The sequence below is a fragment of the Schistocerca serialis genome, chromosome 9 (genome assembly GCF_023864345.2).
Source record: "Schistocerca serialis cubense isolate TAMUIC-IGC-003099 chromosome 9, iqSchSeri2.2, whole genome shotgun sequence".
NCBI classification, from domain to species: domain Eukaryota; kingdom Metazoa; phylum Arthropoda; class Insecta; order Orthoptera; family Acrididae; genus Schistocerca; species Schistocerca serialis.
The window spans coordinates 82,668,703-82,688,129 of NC_064646.1; positions in this window are offsets into that span (position 1 = coordinate 82,668,703).

A 19,427-nucleotide genomic window follows, 5' to 3' on the forward strand; every position below is an offset into this window, starting at 1 on the left:
TATGTAGGTTGGGCTCAACAAAATATTTTCGCATTCGGAAGAGAAAGTTGGTGACTGAAATTTCGTAAATAGATCTCGCCGCGACGAAAAACGTCTTTGCTTTAATGACTTCCATCCCAACTCGCGTATCATATCTGCCACACTCTCTCCCCTATTACGTGATAATACAAAACGAGCTGCCCTTTTTTGCACTCTTTCGATGTCCTCCGTCAATCCCACCAGGTAAGGATCCCACACCGTGCAGCAATATTCTAACAGAGGACGAACGAGTGTAGTGCAAGCTGTCTCTTTAGTGGACTTGTTGCATCTTCTAAGTGTCCTGCCAATGACACGCAACCTTTGGCTCGCCTTCCCCACAATATTATCTATGTGGTCTTTCCAACTGAAGTTGTTCGTAATTTTTACACCCACGTACTTAGTTGAATTGACAGCCTTGAGAATTGTACTATTTATCGAGTAATCGAATTCCAACGGATTTCTTTTGGAACTCATGTGGATCACCTCACACGTTTCGTGTGGAAAGAAAGATTGTCGGTATGTCTCTGTGTGGGCTCTAATCTCTCTGATTTTATCCTCGTAGTCTCTTCGCGAGATTTACGTGGGAGGGAGCAATATATTGCTTGACTCCTCGGTGAAGGTATGTTCTCGAAACTTAAACAAAAGCCCGTACCGAGCTGCTGAGCGTCTCTTTTGCAGAGTCTTCCTCTGGAGTTTATCTGTCATCTCCGTAACGCTTTCGCGATTATTAAATGAAAAGCTCTGAAAGGAGCCAAACTTGGACAATTAGGTAGAGAAAAGTAAACGATTCGAAACCTTCACAGTGTCTTGGTAGGGAGACTTTATGTCCACATGGAGCGGTCGAATAGGGACTGAAGTCGTCTTCCAACGAGCCAAGGACAAAAATAGTCTAATAGTACTGAAAAGAAGACGTAAAATTTTTACGTTGGTGGATAAGTTCGTGGGGTTTTTGTTTTGCATATTGGTATTCCGGTTGCTATGGCTTTATTTATCGACTGTCATTTTTCATTTATAGTTCATTGTTGCTATTTGAGCTTACATATTGTCATTCTGTCATTTGGAGATAATGAGAGGAGCTGGGGACGCTTGGAAATGGAGTGCTAAGTGGAGAAATTGGAACATTTCCGGCTTATTCTTCGGTACGAGTTCAGCAGAGGGGTGACAGTCAGAAATATATGCGCCGTGTATGGGGATAATGCGAGTGCACGGATCACGGCAGGAAAATGGTTTTCTCGATTTAAGGAGGATCGTTTTGACACTACTGACTCTCCATGTTCAGGAAGATGTTTAATGTTTGATGGAGATCGTTTAAACGCACTAATTCACAATGATCCACTTTATTGTATTCGAGAACCGGCAAATGTGATGAACTGTGATCATACCACAATCGTGCGACATTTGCATAAAGTGGAGAAGGTTCAAAAATCGGGTGTAAGGGGATCGTATCCCCTAAACCAAAATCACAAAACTCGGTGGGTGGTCATATGTGTATCACTGCTTGGTCGTCATCAACTGGCTCGTGAAGTACACGGACCATTCCTTTCCTATAACGTTACTGGTGTCCAGAAATGGTATCTTTATGGCTAACATGAGGAAAAGTAATTAATGGCTGAGCCCAAACAAAGCAGCAACTCCCCGTACATAAACATAATGTTCTGTATCTCGTGGAACAACGACGGTATGGTGTACTACGAATTGCTTCCCCAGGATATAACCATCACTGCTAACGTTTACAATCAACCGCTGTGACGTCTTGTAGACGCAATCCCAGAACAACGACCATGAAGACTGCGCGAGGTGATGCTACTCTGCTATAACGCCCGCTCGCAATCTGCTAGATTTACAAAAAATACTGCACAGGGGCTGGGATGGAAAACCATTCCACATCAAACTTGTTTCCCTGATCTTTCGCCCTCAGATTTACACTTTTTCCGCTCTCTGTCGAACAACGTCCAAGGAAATTCCTTTCTGGATGAAAATGAGCTCAGACCACGGTTCGACGACATCTTCGTCACAAAACCACGTGATTTCTATAGTCGCGGAATCGGAAAATCACCCCAGCGAGGGCACACTGTTGTAAATAGTGAAGGAGAACATATTATTGATGACTAATATCTGTGTTACGTGTATCTGTTGTGAATTTATGGAAAAAGCCTACGAACGTATGCACCAGCCAGATAACGGGAGCCGGCCGGAGTGGCCGAGCGGTTCTAGACGCTACAGTCTGGAGCCGCGCGACCGCTGCGGTCGCAGGTTCGAATCCTGCCTCGGGCATGGATGTGTGTGATGTCCTTAAGCTAGTTAGGTTTAAGTAGTTCTCAGTTCTGGGGGACTGATGACCTCAGAAGCTAAGTCCCATAGTGCTCAGAGCTATTTGAATAATGGGAACATAATGAGACATGAGTCGTTACTGAAAACCGTACTTGAAGTTGCTGTCGCAGAAACGAATGGCCGTCACAGCCACAGATTTTGCACTTTGTAAGGCAGTTCGTCGATGGGGTGGTAAGCATTAGTTACGCTCAAGAGGTTCAAATGGTTCAAATGGCTCTGAGCACTATGGGACTCAACTGCTGTGGTCATCAGTCCCCTAGAACTTAGAACTACTTAAACCTAACTGACCTAAGGACATCACACACATCCATGCCCGAGGCAGGATTCGAACCTGCGACCGTAGCAGTCACACGGCTCCTGACGACGCGCCTAGAACCGCGAGACCACGCTCAAGAGGATAATTGCCAAGAGCCAGCAACGGAAAACTGCATCAAACCAATTATAGAATTACACATTTGCGTCTATAGTCCGTAAGACATCTTAGAGTGTGTGGCGGAGGTTATCACTGGTAACACGAGAGTTTTCCCTGTATCTGATCGATTAACGAATGACGCTTGTAAGGAACGACTGCAGATAAATTTTCATATCAGTCATAATTCTTCTGGTTCCTTCATCATGGCCATTGCGTGAGGGAGAATATGATGCCAAACTCTTCATCCGATGTACACTCTCGCAGTTTTAAACAGCAACCTTCTGCGTGACACACAACTGTAACTACTGCCATAGGAGTTCCTCGAGCATTTCCGTACTGCTCTCACGCTTTGTAAAGGAGCCCGTGACCAAAGTGGCGCTCTTCGCTGGGCATTCGCTGTCTCTTCTGTTATTTCCACTAGGTAAGAGTCCAAGACTGAAGAACAGTACTCATGAATCGGAGGAACACGTGTTTTATAAGCGACTTCTTTCCCGATCGGATTACATTTCCATAAAATTCTTCCAGTGAATCTCAGCACGACGTCTGCAATTCCCAGTTGCATTTGTGCTGCCATTTCGTTTTAGGTCACTCAGGACGGTTACTTCTAGGTATTTTACTACAAAAGAATCAACATTTCGTGGTACAAGAATGTGACTGACGTTAAGCTCCCCTTACTTTAGCCACAATCACATTCCACGACGTAGTAAAAACCGTTTTAGCGTTACATTGGCTGTCATTAGACGTGACTGGTAACGGAACGCATGTGGTGACTCAAATGTTCATTACATACGTTGTCAAATGTAGACTGAAACCGGTAACGATTGCGTCATAAAAAGTGCTTGTGACTGAAATAAAGGGAAGTTCACAATGCAATACTCGTAAAACAATTTCTTTCTCAGTCTTAGATAAAATCCAAGTAAGTGCCCAAGAATTTTCGGATTCTCTAGTTAGAAACGGAATTGAGGTTTTGAGGCAACTGAACATGTTACAGATCATTGCTAAAGACATGGGTGTATAACCAAACAGTAATCACTGTTGGCTTGGTGAAGAAAGCCTTTATCTGACATGCAGAAAATCTTCAGGTCCAATACTACAAGATGTAATTTGTTCAAGTTCTTATGTGCGTAACTGCTTCTTGCAGTACTAGTATCAAATGAATCTATATCTCACCTTTATATAAATTACGTAAATCGAATATGGAGATGATTCAGGAGGTCATTTTCGTCAGCGATTACATGGAGCCGGCCGCTGTGGCCGAGCGGTTATAGGCACTTCAATCGGGAACCACGCGGCTGCTTCGGTCGCAGGTTCGAAGCCTGCCTCGGGCATGGATGTGTATGATGTCCCTAGGTTAGTTAGGAATAAGTAGTTCTAAGTCTACGGGACTGATGACCTCAGATGTTAAGTCCCATAGTGCTTAGAGCCATTTTGATTACGTGAAAGTTTCCTTGCAAGTTCATATTTGCAGTATAAGAGCAGGATATAGTGGTAGTTCATGTCTCCTAACGCTACGTTTTCGAGCAACTGAATTTACTGGGCAAACTACTCTCACAGTTGGAGGTACTTCTTTGCGTGTCTATAAAGACTACATGCTTTTTCACAACGTAGAAGGAGAAATGGACTGGAGAAGTTCTAAATTACTTTAGGCCGAATATCCTTGGTGGTGACTGCTTCGAGAAGTCGTGTGATCTTGCACGCAGAAGTTGGTTATTTCATTTCTCTTGAGCCGTCGCCGTGATGTGGTAGAAAGCACTTTCCACGTGTACATTTTGCCACGGTAGCAGAGGAACTCCTTTACCGTAAGAGAATGACTCCCACTTCGAAGGAAATAAACTGAAATAAACACAGCGGACGTGGCTCTTGAGAAGTAAATGTTGGGGTCGTGAACCATTTACAGCTACTAACTTATCAGTAACCTACGTAAAACGGCAGATATGAAGTTCACGCTAGCAACGCTCAGTGTGTCAAGTGCTGTGTTATCTGTGCAGGCTGCTCGTATTAGCGTTCTTCTCACACTAAGCATTGATCGCTTTCTTATTTTTTTAACGAGAATGTAATGTTACGTTGCACAGCCATTTCGGATTATGCTTTGTTTCTCTTTCAGCTTATGAAACTTAAAGTTAAACAACGTAAATTACAATAACTAGCACTTAAAAAAGTCCACATCGAAAATCTGACAGATGTTGAACACTAACAGTCAAAATTTCTGCTCGAATTAACCTGTCTAGGAAAGATGAGGGATGCATGTGAAAAGCACGGAATGAATGTAACACAGAATATGAATGTGTGTGAATGTATGGGTTGGTGTGCATGTGTGTGTGTGTGTGTGTGTGTGTGTGTGTGTGTGCGAGAGAGAGAGAGAGAGAGAGAGAGAGAGAGAGAGACTGAGAGTGAGAGAGAGAAGAAAAGAGAGAGAGACAGAGAGACAAACTGAAAGGAGGGGGGGGGGGTAGGATTCATTAATTACTGATTGTGGTTATGTTTCAAACTTCTGTATGTTATTGTTTTAGTGGATAACATGGTCACTTATTGCTTTTATTGGTTTGGTCGTTAATTACTTTCTTATTTATTGCAACGGCTCTTTGTATATGAAAGTTTTCCTCTAATGTCAGAAGTCTTTTGTTGCAATTGTTCACTCCAATAATTTTCGCGTCATGTTTCATTTCCGATGGTTCATGCCCATGTTTTATCAGGTGTCCGGCAAAAGTAGAATGACTATTCTCATTCTTCCAGCTTGTCATATTTTCTTTATACCTAGTTATGGAATTCCTGCCTGTCATAAATCTGGTTTGACTATTGTTGTTTGTAAATGTGACTGAAGTGTGTTTCTTATTCTGTATGCAATGTGAAATCCTTGATTCTTTAGTAAATTTGCTATTCTGTGTGTTGATCTTGTTTGTATGTTAACATGTACCATTTGTTTCTATTCCTCATCTCATGCGTCTTACTGTTTTGCGTTTCTGTGTGTGTTGTAGTGTCTGTATTGTTTATGGGGATCTATGGTTCGCTCTCTCTCTCTCTCTCTCTCTCTCTCTCTCTCTCTCTCTCTCTCTCTCACACACACACACACACATACACAAACACAAACACACAAACACAAACTCACATACAGAATAACACAATCACACATAACAAAAGACACACACAGAAGAAAATGCATTCTCACAGAACACGACACATTCGCAGGTAACAAAACACACACACACACAGGCACACACATAAAACAAATGAACGAATATCAAACCACAGACACAACGCAGACAAAAGACGAAAGATAAACACACAGCGACAGTTGGAAACAACACATACCTGTAAACACACAAACATAGATATTGACCAACTAGAGTATGGGGACCGAATAAACACAACTCCACGATCACACACAAGGACCAGCAGAAATGAAAATCATAAGTAAAACCAAACAATGATTCACAAAACGTTTTCCACCAATATTGCCAATACATTTTTTTTATTTGCATTTACGTCGTTTCTTAGTTGTCTCAAATTTCATGGAGGTATGTTCCGTATTTGAAACTAACTGATATGAAGTTTTTTTTCCATACGCGCTTCACATCTTTTATTTATCAAACCTCTTCAGTGCCGTGTAATGAACGTTTCTTTTTATATATATATATATATATATATATATATATATATATATATATATATATATATATATATATATATATATATATATATATCATTATGCAATAGTTACAAGTATGTTACTACGTTACATCTTCTCACTTTTTCTCTTGTTAGAAACAACTTTGCTGTACAAGTTTCTAACGTGAAAAACAAAAGAGAACCATAAGAAGTTCTAGCATAGTAACATACTTGTAACTATTGCATAATGCATTGTCCGCAGCTCGTGGCCGTGCGGTAGCGTTCTCGCTTCCCACGCCCGGGTTCCCGGGTACGATTCCCGGCGGGGTCAGGGATTTTCTCTGCCTCGTGATGACGGGGTGTTATGTGATGTCCTTAGGTTAGTTAGGTTTAAGTAGTTCTAAGTTCTAGGGGACTGATGACCATAGATGTTAAGTCCCATAGTGCTCAGAGCCATTTGAACCATAATGCATTATGTATATAAACAAACATGCATTACATGGCACTGAAGAGGCTTCATAAATAAAAGAAGTGAAGCGTGTACGGCAAAAAACACCTGCATTTCAGTTAGTTTCAAAGACGGAACATACCTCCTTGAAATTTGAAGCAACTAAGAAACGACGGAAAACGCAAAAAAATGTATTGGAAGTATTGACGGAAAACGTTTTGTCGAGTGAAATTATCGTTTGGTGTTACTTATGATTTCCATTTCTGCTGGTCCTTGTGTGTCATCCTGGAGTTGCGTTTATTCGGTCCTCATTACATATAAACAAACATGTATTACAGGCCACTGAAGAGGTTTCATACATAAAAGAAGCGGAACATGTATGGTAAAAAATAAACTGCATTTAATTTTTCATTTAGTTTCAAAGACGAAATATACCGCCATGAAATTTGGAGGAACTAAGAAACTACAGAAAACGGGAAAAGCATTGCAAGTATTGACGGAAAACGTGTAACTGTCAAATGTCCAAACATCAGTGGCTCTAATCACTACTCCCACTTCAAAAAAATTTATATAATTCTTTTGCCAATCGCTGGAGCAGATTACAGATTTTCATGTGTTGCCATTGGAGATTACGGAATAAACAGTGACAGTGGTGTTTTTGAAACTTCAAACATGGTAAGATTTTAAAGTTTCAAAATTAATGTGCCTAAAGACAGAAGCCTTCCTAGGCAATGCGATTTATGTGTTTGTGTTCTTACAGGTGTTAAAGATTTTGCAGTTGAAGAGAATCTAATGAGACCATTTCCGTATCGGCAATCGAGACAAGATGCAAGGAAAGAATGTTACAATAAAAGATTATGCGAAGCCCAGGAGAGTTGTAGAAGCCGGTCGCGGTGGTCTCGCGGTTCTAGGCGCTCAGTCCGGAACCGCGCGACTGCTACGGTCGCAGGTTCGAATCCTGCCTCGGGCATGGATTTGCGTGATGTCGTTAGGTTAGTTAGGTTTAAGTAGTTCTAAGTTCTAGGGGACTGATGACCAAAGATGTTAAGTCCCATAGTGCTCAGAGCCATTTGAACCATTTGAACCAGAGTTATAGAAAATGCCCTTGAGTTTTACGTTCAAAATTGGAGAATATTTTATGAACTAAACTGAACTTTCCGTCGACAATGCCCTATTAAATGAAAATGCAGCTTGCATTCTTCATAACTATTTATGAAACAGAACTTAGTGAAGATGAATATTTTGAATTATTGGAGCGAACAGAACATTCAAGAAATACATTTCAAGATTTGGAACACGATTTAACATCACACGCGAAAGATTTGTAGCTTATTTCAGCCAATATCTTGGTAACTTTGATTAATATAATTTGAAAATTGCATAAGAACTGAAACGTATTCGATCTTCTTCCTGTTGTTCCTGTAATCCTTACGACTGAGGTCATACAAAAGCAGGGAGTGATGGTCTAAGTTTGCGATGCAGATGCAGTACTCGAGAAGTACTGTGCTTGATGTGAACTCTGACAGAAGTGCACGGATGTGTGTCCGTACTGACTCATATCCAACAATGTAAAAACATCCCACTCCTGCCACCCCCCATTGGTATCTGTGGTATCACTTATCGATACCACTCCATGGGAGTCTCAAAGGTGGCAACGGCAACGCAAGTTTCCGTCAGACACCAATAGCGATTGTGCGGGATCCGGCGGACCCAGTGGTGCACGCCCACTGAGTCACGCTTTCAGAAGCTCTGTACCACGGGTGCCCTCTGCCGCTGCGAAACAGGACGGCCAGCAGCAGCCAGACAGCCCAGTCGCACCAACACCGACTCAAAGGAAGGCCTCGGCGCTTGTTCGTGACGTCACGTCAGCTAGGCACGGCGAACGCCAGGTCTGTTGCAGGCTTACTCATAATGGTGGTGTCTCCCTCTCTGACACAGGAAAATGTGAAACTATTGGCGGTAGTTGACCAACACACATTGTTATGAGAGATTTCTGCAATCAATTAATTGTGCAATTCATTACACTTCTTAACAAATAGTGTACTCCTGAACTTAAATTTCCACCTGTTTGAAGTATTGACATACAGAAACAACTTCATGGTCCAGCAGCAACAGAATTCGTGCTTCTTTACCTTATTTGTAAACCTGAGGAAGATTCGTTTATACTGGGTTGCTTTTACAAGGAACTGTGAACATATTGGTGCTCTTCTTTAGATATCTTGGTTGACTATGGGGTGAGGAGCACTGAACGTTAATTAAATATCTTGCGATTGTACACGTTGGGCGAGGGGGTGGGGGACAGAAGAAGAGGCAAAACAGAGATACTTGTTTTATCAAATAAAATTTTTTTGTCTTATGAAGTTTCTCCTTTCAGTTGCAAGAGGGGAATATTTATCTTTTATAATGTGCATGTTTAAAGAAGTTTAAGCTCAGCAGTATTTTCGATGTATGAAGCTATTTTGTTTCCTGTTTAGAATTCCTTTCGTTGAAAACGACTGTAATCTAATGACTGGCAACAGTTGGACATTTACACATGTAAATTAGTTCACATTTCCAGTGACGATGTCAAACGAAAATAAATAAATAAATAAAAGGAACGAGTTAATTGTTATGGGGTAGGGGTAAGTTTCGATAGCAAAATGGATCAAGTAAATATAATACTTGAATGTAAAATTTCCGAAGCTTGTAACGGGGCAAAGCATCTTCTCATATTGATCTACGTTTGTTTCGACAGGATTCAGTAATACAGAACTATGATCTTCATTTGTAGCTTTACGATAGTAAGAAAATCTTTCATCTAAATAAAACTGCAGAATCCAAAACAATACCAAACATTTTGTCCAAAAATACGCCCAGGCGTTTCTGCCTGCAACAGACTTGGCGTTCGCCTTGCCTAGCTGACGTGACGTCACCAACAAGCGCCGAGGCCTTCCTTTGAGTCGGTGTTGGTCGCACTCGGAGCCACCGTGCCACGTGACGGTATGCAGACGCCAGCTACTCGCAGTTTCGACACCATCATTCGTACTACAGTTTAGAGAACCTTATACTTGTTGCTGTTGTATTAGCTGAACTCTGTTCCTTGCTGCATTATTTGTAATGGGTCTTTGTATGCTTGGATTAAGCTACCAGTCAAGTAATGCTTTTGTATACGTTGTTTGCTTGTTCTCCAAACAGTTCTCTTACTGTACAGCTTTCCTGCGCTGATGGGTGCTGCATCAGTCTGTAGTTCATCTCTCCTTACTGTTGTGTACGAAGTGGTACGCGACAGTGTAACTGGGCTTCACTCCAGCTCGGCAATATTCGAGGACAGCAGAACGTCGGCACCGTAGACCTGTGCTTCAGTTATCACAAGGTTCGCTACATCTCAGGCTCAGCTTTCAACAATCCGCCGCCATTTGTGCTCCTGCATCCCACAGAAGAAATCCTTATTTGAACATCATATTAAAGCGCACCACATGCAGTAATCGTGTAAATATTGGTTAAGACAATAACTAACATTATGCCACAGGTGCAAATTACATTCACAGCGAACAAATTTTTCTCGTAGCCAGAATTGTACGATCAGGCGATGTATATGCAGTTTTCCTGTTTGGTAGCTGGTTGAATGGGGATGGTTCTTAGCCATGTTCCATGAAAGTCAGTTCACTCAATTAAAATTCAATCAGCTAAATTAAGTACCGCACTACCCGATTCTAGAATACAAAAAGATCTCAATAAAAGTCTATTATGGTTGACCAAAAAATTATAATTTTTGACTTCGCCTGTTTCAGCGCCTACGAAGAAGGACAAGGATGATTATGACTCACCTGTAAAAAATAAACATACCCTATCTGAGACTTTTTATAGTTCTTTTTCAGTTCTACAATCCAGTACTAAAACAAATGATTTTGCCCTAATAATTTAGGCAACCTATTGCAAAGGAGGACAAGGCCAGCCCACTTGATTTAGAATTATCGCCACTGCTTGCTGCTTATGTGACCTGGACTAGTCAAATATATATTAAAACACAGTCAGTGAAAATGTGTGTGAATTAAAAAAATGTTGAAATGTGTGGGAAACCTTACGGGATTTAACTGCTAAGGTCATCAGTCCCTAAGCTTACACACTACTTAACCTAAATTATCCTAAGGACAAACACACACACACACCCATGCCCGAGGGAGGACTCGGTTCTCCGCCGGGACCAGCCGCACAGTGCATGACTGTAGCGCCCAAGACCGCTCGGCTAATCCCGCGCGGTGTGAGTGAATTAAAAGATTTCGTGTCTTAATTTCGTGTTTCGCCCCGGAAAGTATTTGTGTGAATGTGAGGATAGAGTGTGCATTGTACTGTGTCTGCTAGTAAAATATGAAGGTTAAAAAGTATGAAATAAAAGCTAAATCAGAAACTTAAAAAGGACACAAAAAACTCTACGAAGTAGAAAAAGTAATATGTATTGCCCGCTTAAGTTTTATGTAAGTGGTAATATTCTGATCCAAACGTCGTCAAGTCGGGGGAATGCTAAGTAAATAAAATAAAAACAGAAGACAGGTACATCAAAAAATGATAAAACATGAAATTTAAATACAACTCAGATACGTTGCCACTGTAGATAAATATCAAAACAACATCAAACTACTGAGTCTATGTTTTAATTAAATTCGCCAGAAATACTCGCAGTATGGACACAACCATTAACAACGCACCGAGCGAGGTGGCGCAGTGGTTAGACACTGGACTCGCATTCGGGAGGACGACGGTTCAATCCCGCGTCCGGCCATCCTGATTTAGGTTTTCCGTGATTTCCCCAAATCGCTCCAGGCAAATGCCGGGATGGTTGGCACGGCCGACTTCCTTCCCCGTCCTTCCCTAATCCGATGAGACCGATGACCTCGCTGTCTGGTCTCCTTCCCCAAACCAACCAACCAACCAATTAACGACGCCTGCCCTCGCCCCTCGCGACTGCCCGTTCGGGACGCCGCACCAGGTCACAGCCCCGCGCTCCGCATACCACGCTTTAATGGCGCGTCTGTTAGTGCGCTGTCATCAGACCACAGCAGGGCATTCGCCTCGTAAGACAGATTAAAGCATGGAACTAAGTTCGTGCGCAACTATTTGAAAATATGATAGAAAATAAATAGGTAGCTCTATCATTTAATAATGCTAGCCTACTAAAAGACGGATTGGTTTTCATATTTTACGTAATAAGTAACAATAGCTTCACTGCTTTGAGGTGTGGATGCGGGACGCGCAGAACTGGAAGAGATGACGCCAAACAGAAGAGGCTTATACGCAGCAGTAATAAAAGTATACTGTTCTAGAAAGTATAGCTGCTGTTAACTGCTGGAGAGATGGAATAATTTACAAACTCTTAAGAGTGATTCCTTTCCAGTTTCTAACATCCTTAATACATAATATGCTGAGTAACAGAACCTTCCAGGTCACCCTAAACGGAAAGACAAGCAAAACAAAACTTATTAACAACGGGCTTCCGCAAGGCTCTGTATTGGCCCCTCTTCTGTTTAACCTCTATATAGCAGATCTCCCAAACACAAAGTCAAGAAAATTTTGCTATGCGGATGACATAGCACTGGCTACCAGAGACAAGTATCTCTTCAATACAGAGGAAGTCCTTAATAATGACGTTGAAATACTACAAATTATTTCAAGAAATGGAGACTCAAGCCAAACCCTAACAAAACTGAAGTATCTACATTCCATCTTAATAACAAAATGGCAAATGAAATTATTAACATAAAACTCGGAAACACCAACCTCAAACATAATAAGTTTCCAAAGTACTTAGGTATAACATTGGATCGTACTCTTTCTTGCCGAAAACATCTGGAGAACACCACTGCAAAAATTGGAACACGGAATAACATCATCCAAAACTTAGCGGTACTACTTGGGAAGCTAATGCAAAAACATTACGCACCTCATCTATCGCCTTAGTGTTCTCTGTGGCTGAGTACTGCGCTCCAGTCTGGATTAATAGCTGTGACACCAAACTTATTGACAGGCAATTAAATAACACAATGAGGTTGATTTCTGGAACTGTTAAATCAACGCCCACGTACTGGTTACCGGTGCTATGTAATATCCTGCCCCCGGACCTGCGTAGAAAAGCGGCCCTACTGCACGAATTCAGAAAGATTGAGACAAAACCAGAACTACCAATTAAAGAAGAATTCTCACAACTGCGACACACTCGATTGAAATCAAGAAAGCCACCCATACGCACAGCTGAGCAGCTTCAAAATAATAACTATGACCACATGAAACAATGGAGACTAGATTGGAACCAAAAGACAAATGACCAACTACAGACCTGGTTTGAGAGCTATAACTGCAACATCTCTGGAATGGAACTAACACGGAAAACATGGTCCGCATTAAATCGAATACGTACTGGACATGACAGGTGTGCGGATTCACTACACAAATGGGGAAGAGCGATGTCACCAGAGTGCGACTGCGGTGCCCCTAGACAGACGATCCAACACATCCATGGTGAACGCACCTTGCGAGCATATGCAGGGAACTGGTCCGACTTCCTGGAGGCATCCCCATCGGCGCTAGAATGGATCTCAAACTTCGATATAACCTTTTAACTGACCAATATAAACATAAATTATATTTATGATTGTTATAAGATTTTAATGTCTAACACTTGATGTATTAATGTTGCATGTATAGCCATACGCTAAATAAATAAATAACTGCCGGCCGTGGTGGCCGAGCTGTTCTAGGCGCTTCAGTCCGGAACCGCGCGACTGCTACGGTCGCAGGTTCGAATCCTGCCTCAGGCATGGATGTGTGTGATGTCCTTAGGTTAGTTAGGTTTAAATAGTTCTAGGTTCTAGGGACTGATGACCTCAGATGTTAAGTGCTCAGAGCCATTTGAACCATTGTGCTGTTAACTTCTAATCTTTTTTACTTGACTTAGCGGTCCCCCGACGCGAAGAAGCCTGGCTGAGAATATTACTACTTAAATTCAGGGGAAATACACATTTCTTTTTACTTTGTAGAGTTTTTTGTGTCGATTTTTTTAATTTTTCATTTAAGTTTTATTGTCAAATGTAACAGAATACTTTACTTAGCTAATAACAACACTATGTTGCCTTAACTTTCATTGCATTCAAGTACTTATCAGTAGATGATTAATCTAAGTCCAGTTGGCATTCAGATCGTCGTAAGCTACTAGGGTATTAATATTTTGTATTATTATGTCTCATTATGTTTATCACCAAAATGCATTATTTTTTATATGAGGATATAATAAGAAATTTCAGCCAATTTATGTGCATATTCTTATCTGTGAAATGATAGTAAGTGGATGAAATACTCTAATGTGATAACGACAAACTAAGTCACTTATTTCAGATGTTTAAATTAACTAGTATTTATCCCTACTTTTTGGAAATGCATTTAGATATATACAGTATGTGATCAAAAGTATCCGGAAAACTGGCTGAAAATGGCTTACAATTTCGTGGTGCCCTGCAACGGTAATGCTGGAATTCATTATGCCTTGATGACAGCTTGCACTCTGGCAGGCATACGTTCAATGATGTGCTGGAAGGTTTCTTGGGGAATGGCAGCCCATTCTTCACGGAATGCTGCACTGAGGAGAGGTATCGATGTCGGTCGGTGAGGCCTGTCATGAAGTCGCCGTTCCAAAACATCCCAGAGGTGTTCTATAGGACTCAGGTCAGGACTCTGTGCAGGCCAGTACATGACAGGGATGTTATTGTCGTGTAACCACTCCGCCACAGGCCGTGCATTATGAACAAGGGCTCAATCGTGTTGAAAGATGCAATCACCATCCCCGAACTGCTCTTCAGTAGTGGAAAGCAAGAAGGCGCTTACAACATCAAATTAGGCCTGTGCTGTGATAGCGCCACGAAAAACAACGAGACTTGCAAGCCCCCACCATGGATAACACGACCACACCATAACACCACCGCCGCCGAGTTTTACTTTTGGCACTACACACGTTGGGAGATGTTCACCGTTCATTCGCCATACCCACACCCTGCCATCGGATCGTCACACTGTGTACCGTGATTCGCCACTCCACACAAAGTTTTCCCACTGTTCAATCGTACAATGTTTACGCTCCTTACACCAAGCGAGGCGTCCTCTGGCATTTACCGGCTTGATGTGTGGCTTATGAGCAGCCGCTCGACCATGAAATCCAAGTTTTCTCATCTCCCAACTAACTATCATAGTACTTGCAGTGGATCTTGATGCAGTCTGGAATTCCTATGTGATGGTGTGGATAGATGTCTGCCTGTTACACATGACGACGCTCTTAAACTGTCGGCGATCTCTGTCAGTCAATAGACGAGGTCGGCCTGTACGCTTTTGTGCTCTACGTGTCCCTTCACGTTTCCACTTCACTATCGCATCAGAAACAGTGGACCTAGGGATGTTTAGGAGTGTGAAAATCTCGCGTGCAGACGTATGCAACAAGTGACACCCAATCACCTGACCACGTTCGAAGTGCGTCAACTCGCGTTTCCCTGGGGTATCTGACGCTCATTGTAGACTTCTGGGAAACATGAAAACATTTATTGCAAATTTTGTGAATAGAAGCATTTTCTTTTCCTTGCTGTGTTAGTTGCTGGAAACGCGCTACCGCGGCTCGCACCAGCACAGTAGGCCATTAACAGAAAACGTGAATGGACGTCGTATTAGACGTGGAAGGTTATGATCCGAGCCTTGATTACAGAGTTGGCTCTCTTTCCTTGCCACCTCTGACCCTCAACACGCATCCTCTGCTCACGCCACCATATCGCAGTTAGACCAGCTCCTCCAAGCCACTGGCAGCATGGCCACCAATCCCAATCGCGCCCTTTGTATCCAGTAACATCAGTTGTACATTGTCTATTCCTTATATCTTCCTGTTCCTATTTAAAAATACCGCCTTGAATGCCCTCTCCTAAGTCCTGATCCCTAGACGTTCCATACGCCATATTACTGCCGAGTTCAGCAATTCTGAGATGTGTTAGGGAACAGTAGTCTTTATTAGTCCGCTGCTCGTGGTCTCGCGGTAGCCTTCTCGCTTCCCAAGCACTGGGTCCCGCGTTCGATTCCCGGCGGGGTCAGGAATTTTTCCTGCCTCGAGATGACTGGGTGTTGTTGTGTCGTCTTCATCATCATCATTCATTACGGTCGGAGGAAGGCAATGGCAAACCACCCCCACTAGGACCTTGCATAGTAAAGCGATGCGGGTCTCTAGCATCGTTCCCCTACGCTCTGTAAAGAAGCATGGGACTTCATTTCCATTTTTTTCAGTCTTTATTAGTTTATACATAATTACGAAGTTGTGTCAGTAACTTCTTGTGGATTTAAGACACGACATTTAAACATTCATAGTGTTGACTGTTGGAGAGCAAGCCGTTGACTAGTGTGTTTCACATAAAATTGCTTCTCATGTTCCAATCACTGGTTATTAAAGTCAGGGAATACAAATTATCGTTTCCAGACTAACGTAATAAAGGAGATATATACAGAACGTTATGACCACCGACCTACTATCGGTATAAACCCTTACCGGCGATAGCAGTGTCACCTGGCAAGGAATGACTGCTTGTCAGACACACGCACGTTCCTTGTAGTATCAATGAGCGTGCTGTCCGAGTGTAGAATGGGGAAGGCGCGCAATCTATCTGAGTCTGACTGAGGGCAGATTGTGATGGACCAAAGGAAAGTGAACGACTTATTGTCTCCAACGTGTGGCGAAACTTAGGTGAAACCACGCCCAGAGGTCGAGAGGTTGGGTGGCCACCCCTCATTACAGATGTCGGACACTAGTTGGGCAGACTGGGAAAATTGGACAGGCGAATAGCTGTGGCTGAACCAACATCAAACTTAATGTTGGGCAGAGTGTGTCTGAACACACAGCGCAGCGAACTCTGCCGACGATGGGCCTCCACAGTCGACGACCCATGCATGAGTCAATATTAACACCACGACGTCGGCTTCTACGACTGAAATAGGCACGTGACAATCGGCTCTGGACTTTGGCACAGTGGCAGAACATTACATGGTCTGATGAATCCCAATATTTTTTTCATCATGCCGATGGCAGGGCGCGAATCTGTCGTCTTCCAGGGGAGCAGCTCCTTGGCACCTAGCTGGCGGGTGTGGCCGTGCGGTTCTAGGCGCTTCAATCTGGATCCGCGTGACCGCTACGGTCGCAGGTTCGAATCCTGCCTCGGGCATGGATGTGTGTGATGTCCTTAGGTTAGTTCGGTATAAGTAGTTCTAAGTTCTAGGGGACTGATGACCACACATGTTAAGTCTCACAGTGCTCAGAGCCATTTGAACCATTTTGAACCTTGGCACCTATACTGCACGACGGAACTTTGCTCTGGGGAACATTCACGGGTGCAGCTCGTGCAAGGCACCATAACTGCCGAGGCGTATCGTACGCATGTAGCTCACGTACACCCCTTCATGACGATCATGTTTTCCGGCGGCAGTGCCTTTTGTCAACGAGGCCAAGAGTGTGATGGAGTGGTTCGACGAACACAGTGGTAAGTTGCAATTCATGTGCTGACCCCCAAACTCACCAGATCTGAACCCTTTCGAGCACATCTAGGACGGCAGTAAACACGTGGGGTCAGAGCTCATCGTCCCCCCCCCCCCCCCCCGCTAATTTGCGGGAATTAGGTGACTTGTGTGTGCGGCTGTGGTGGTGCCAACTCTCTCCAGTGACATACGCCATTGGTTCCACGTCTTATCCGTGCCAAAGGTAGACATACCGGCTGTTAGGTAGGTGGTCATAATGTTCTGGCTGATCATTGTACATGCAGACTGAAGAGACGAACGAAAATTTGTACCAAGGCCAGGATCCAAAGCCAGGCCTTCTGTCCACTAGGCAGTTGTGTTAACCACTACACGATCCTTGTGGTAGTTTTGCACAAGTTCACAGGCTACACCAGCAAGCCTCTCTCCTCGATCTAAATTCCCATTCACCCTCCAGCCCACTTGGTATTCCCCCTATACCTGTTTAGTATTACAAAGGCTCTCCAGCTCTTTTGGAATAGCACCACAACATTGAATGAAATGGGAGGATCCTGCCTGAAAAAACACAAAGTTGCGTTAATCAAATGGAACTATGTGGTTCCAGAGACCATTTCAAGTCTTAAACGTCTATGATGAACACATGCAGACTAAAGGAGGGAGGAAGGCTAGGGTTGCCTGTGCAGTGCCAGAGTGGCGTAGTAGTTAGCGGGCCTGCCGCATGAGCTGGAGACGCGGGTTCAAATGCCAGCCCTGGTACAGAATTTTACTACTATCACTACCTGAACTTGGTCTTTTGGACAGGAAGTAACATGCGGTGTCTGCAAAAAATTTAATCATAGTAGTGCCACATTCTTCTTGAGACTAATTCTACTGTCTATGAAGAAAGATAATGCGAATGGTAAAGCTCTACAAATCGAAGAGATGAATCTTTCATCAGTTAATCAAGTTTATTGTGGATGTATGTAGTGATATTTATTCAGCAAAATTACTAGATCTTAAAGAAAGTAGCTGTCAACATAAATTTTGTGGGGTATACTTCGAGCCCTGATTAGTGAAACAAGTACATTCTCAGTGCCTTATTGAAGCTGCACAGCTATATTATTCTTTTGACTGGGCCACTATGATGTGTTGCTTTGTGAAAAGTAAGCTGTGGTTTTTACTATATTGTTGACAAATGTAGGAGATATACTGCGTTTTCGTAACTGTGACGTAGTTTCAGAATTATTTTGCTTATTCTGAGTGTAGTTCAGCATTTAAAACTTTATTGGTGTCTTTAATATTCCCTTCTGGGGTTATGAGAATGAGAAGTTTGTTCTATGGGTGCGCTAAAACTACTCCTCTCAGTACATTTTAAACTTTCAGTACAATTAGGCGAGACTTGCTCATCTGATTACTACATTGTAAGAGGTATGTGCTGTCTGCTATATGTAAGCTATAAGAGAATCTGAGACCAAAGAGCAGTGTTGACTGCAGTACGAACTGTGTAGCAGTAGCAGTAAGTTGTTGCTAGCGAGCAGTCGCCTGTCTGCGCTTGTCAGTCCTGTCTGGTGTATCGTGTTGGTTGGGCCGGTCGCGGTGCAGCGATGCCGGAGCCTGAGTATTATTGTGTAAGGTAAAAAAGCAGCCTCGGGCATATCTAGTAATGTTATGTAAAGTCCCATGTAAATCTTTTAAAAATGTCCTAATAATAATCTTCGTGACATAAAGTAATTTCTAACAAACATTCATTTCAATTTAAAGAATTTACTAATTTCTTCAATCCACGATCATTCCTATTGTTGCAAAAGAAAAATCAGTTGCTTCCTTTCATAAAATGACAAGTCTATCGGCCAGCATTGCACAGAGCTGTGTCGGAAATTTTTTTATATAAGAGCAGATATGTGACTACTTCTCAGAGATCACAAAGAAATACGATCCTGGCCGGATGTCGCCAAGTGTAACCTCCCCACAAAAAATATATATGTAATTAAATATAATTATTATCGATAGCGATTCTAATTTTAGTGTAACCTCAGAACAGAATTGGTTCCTATTTATAACCTCCCTACAGAAATTCATTCACATTTAACCTCCACACAAAATTTGTTTTCCATT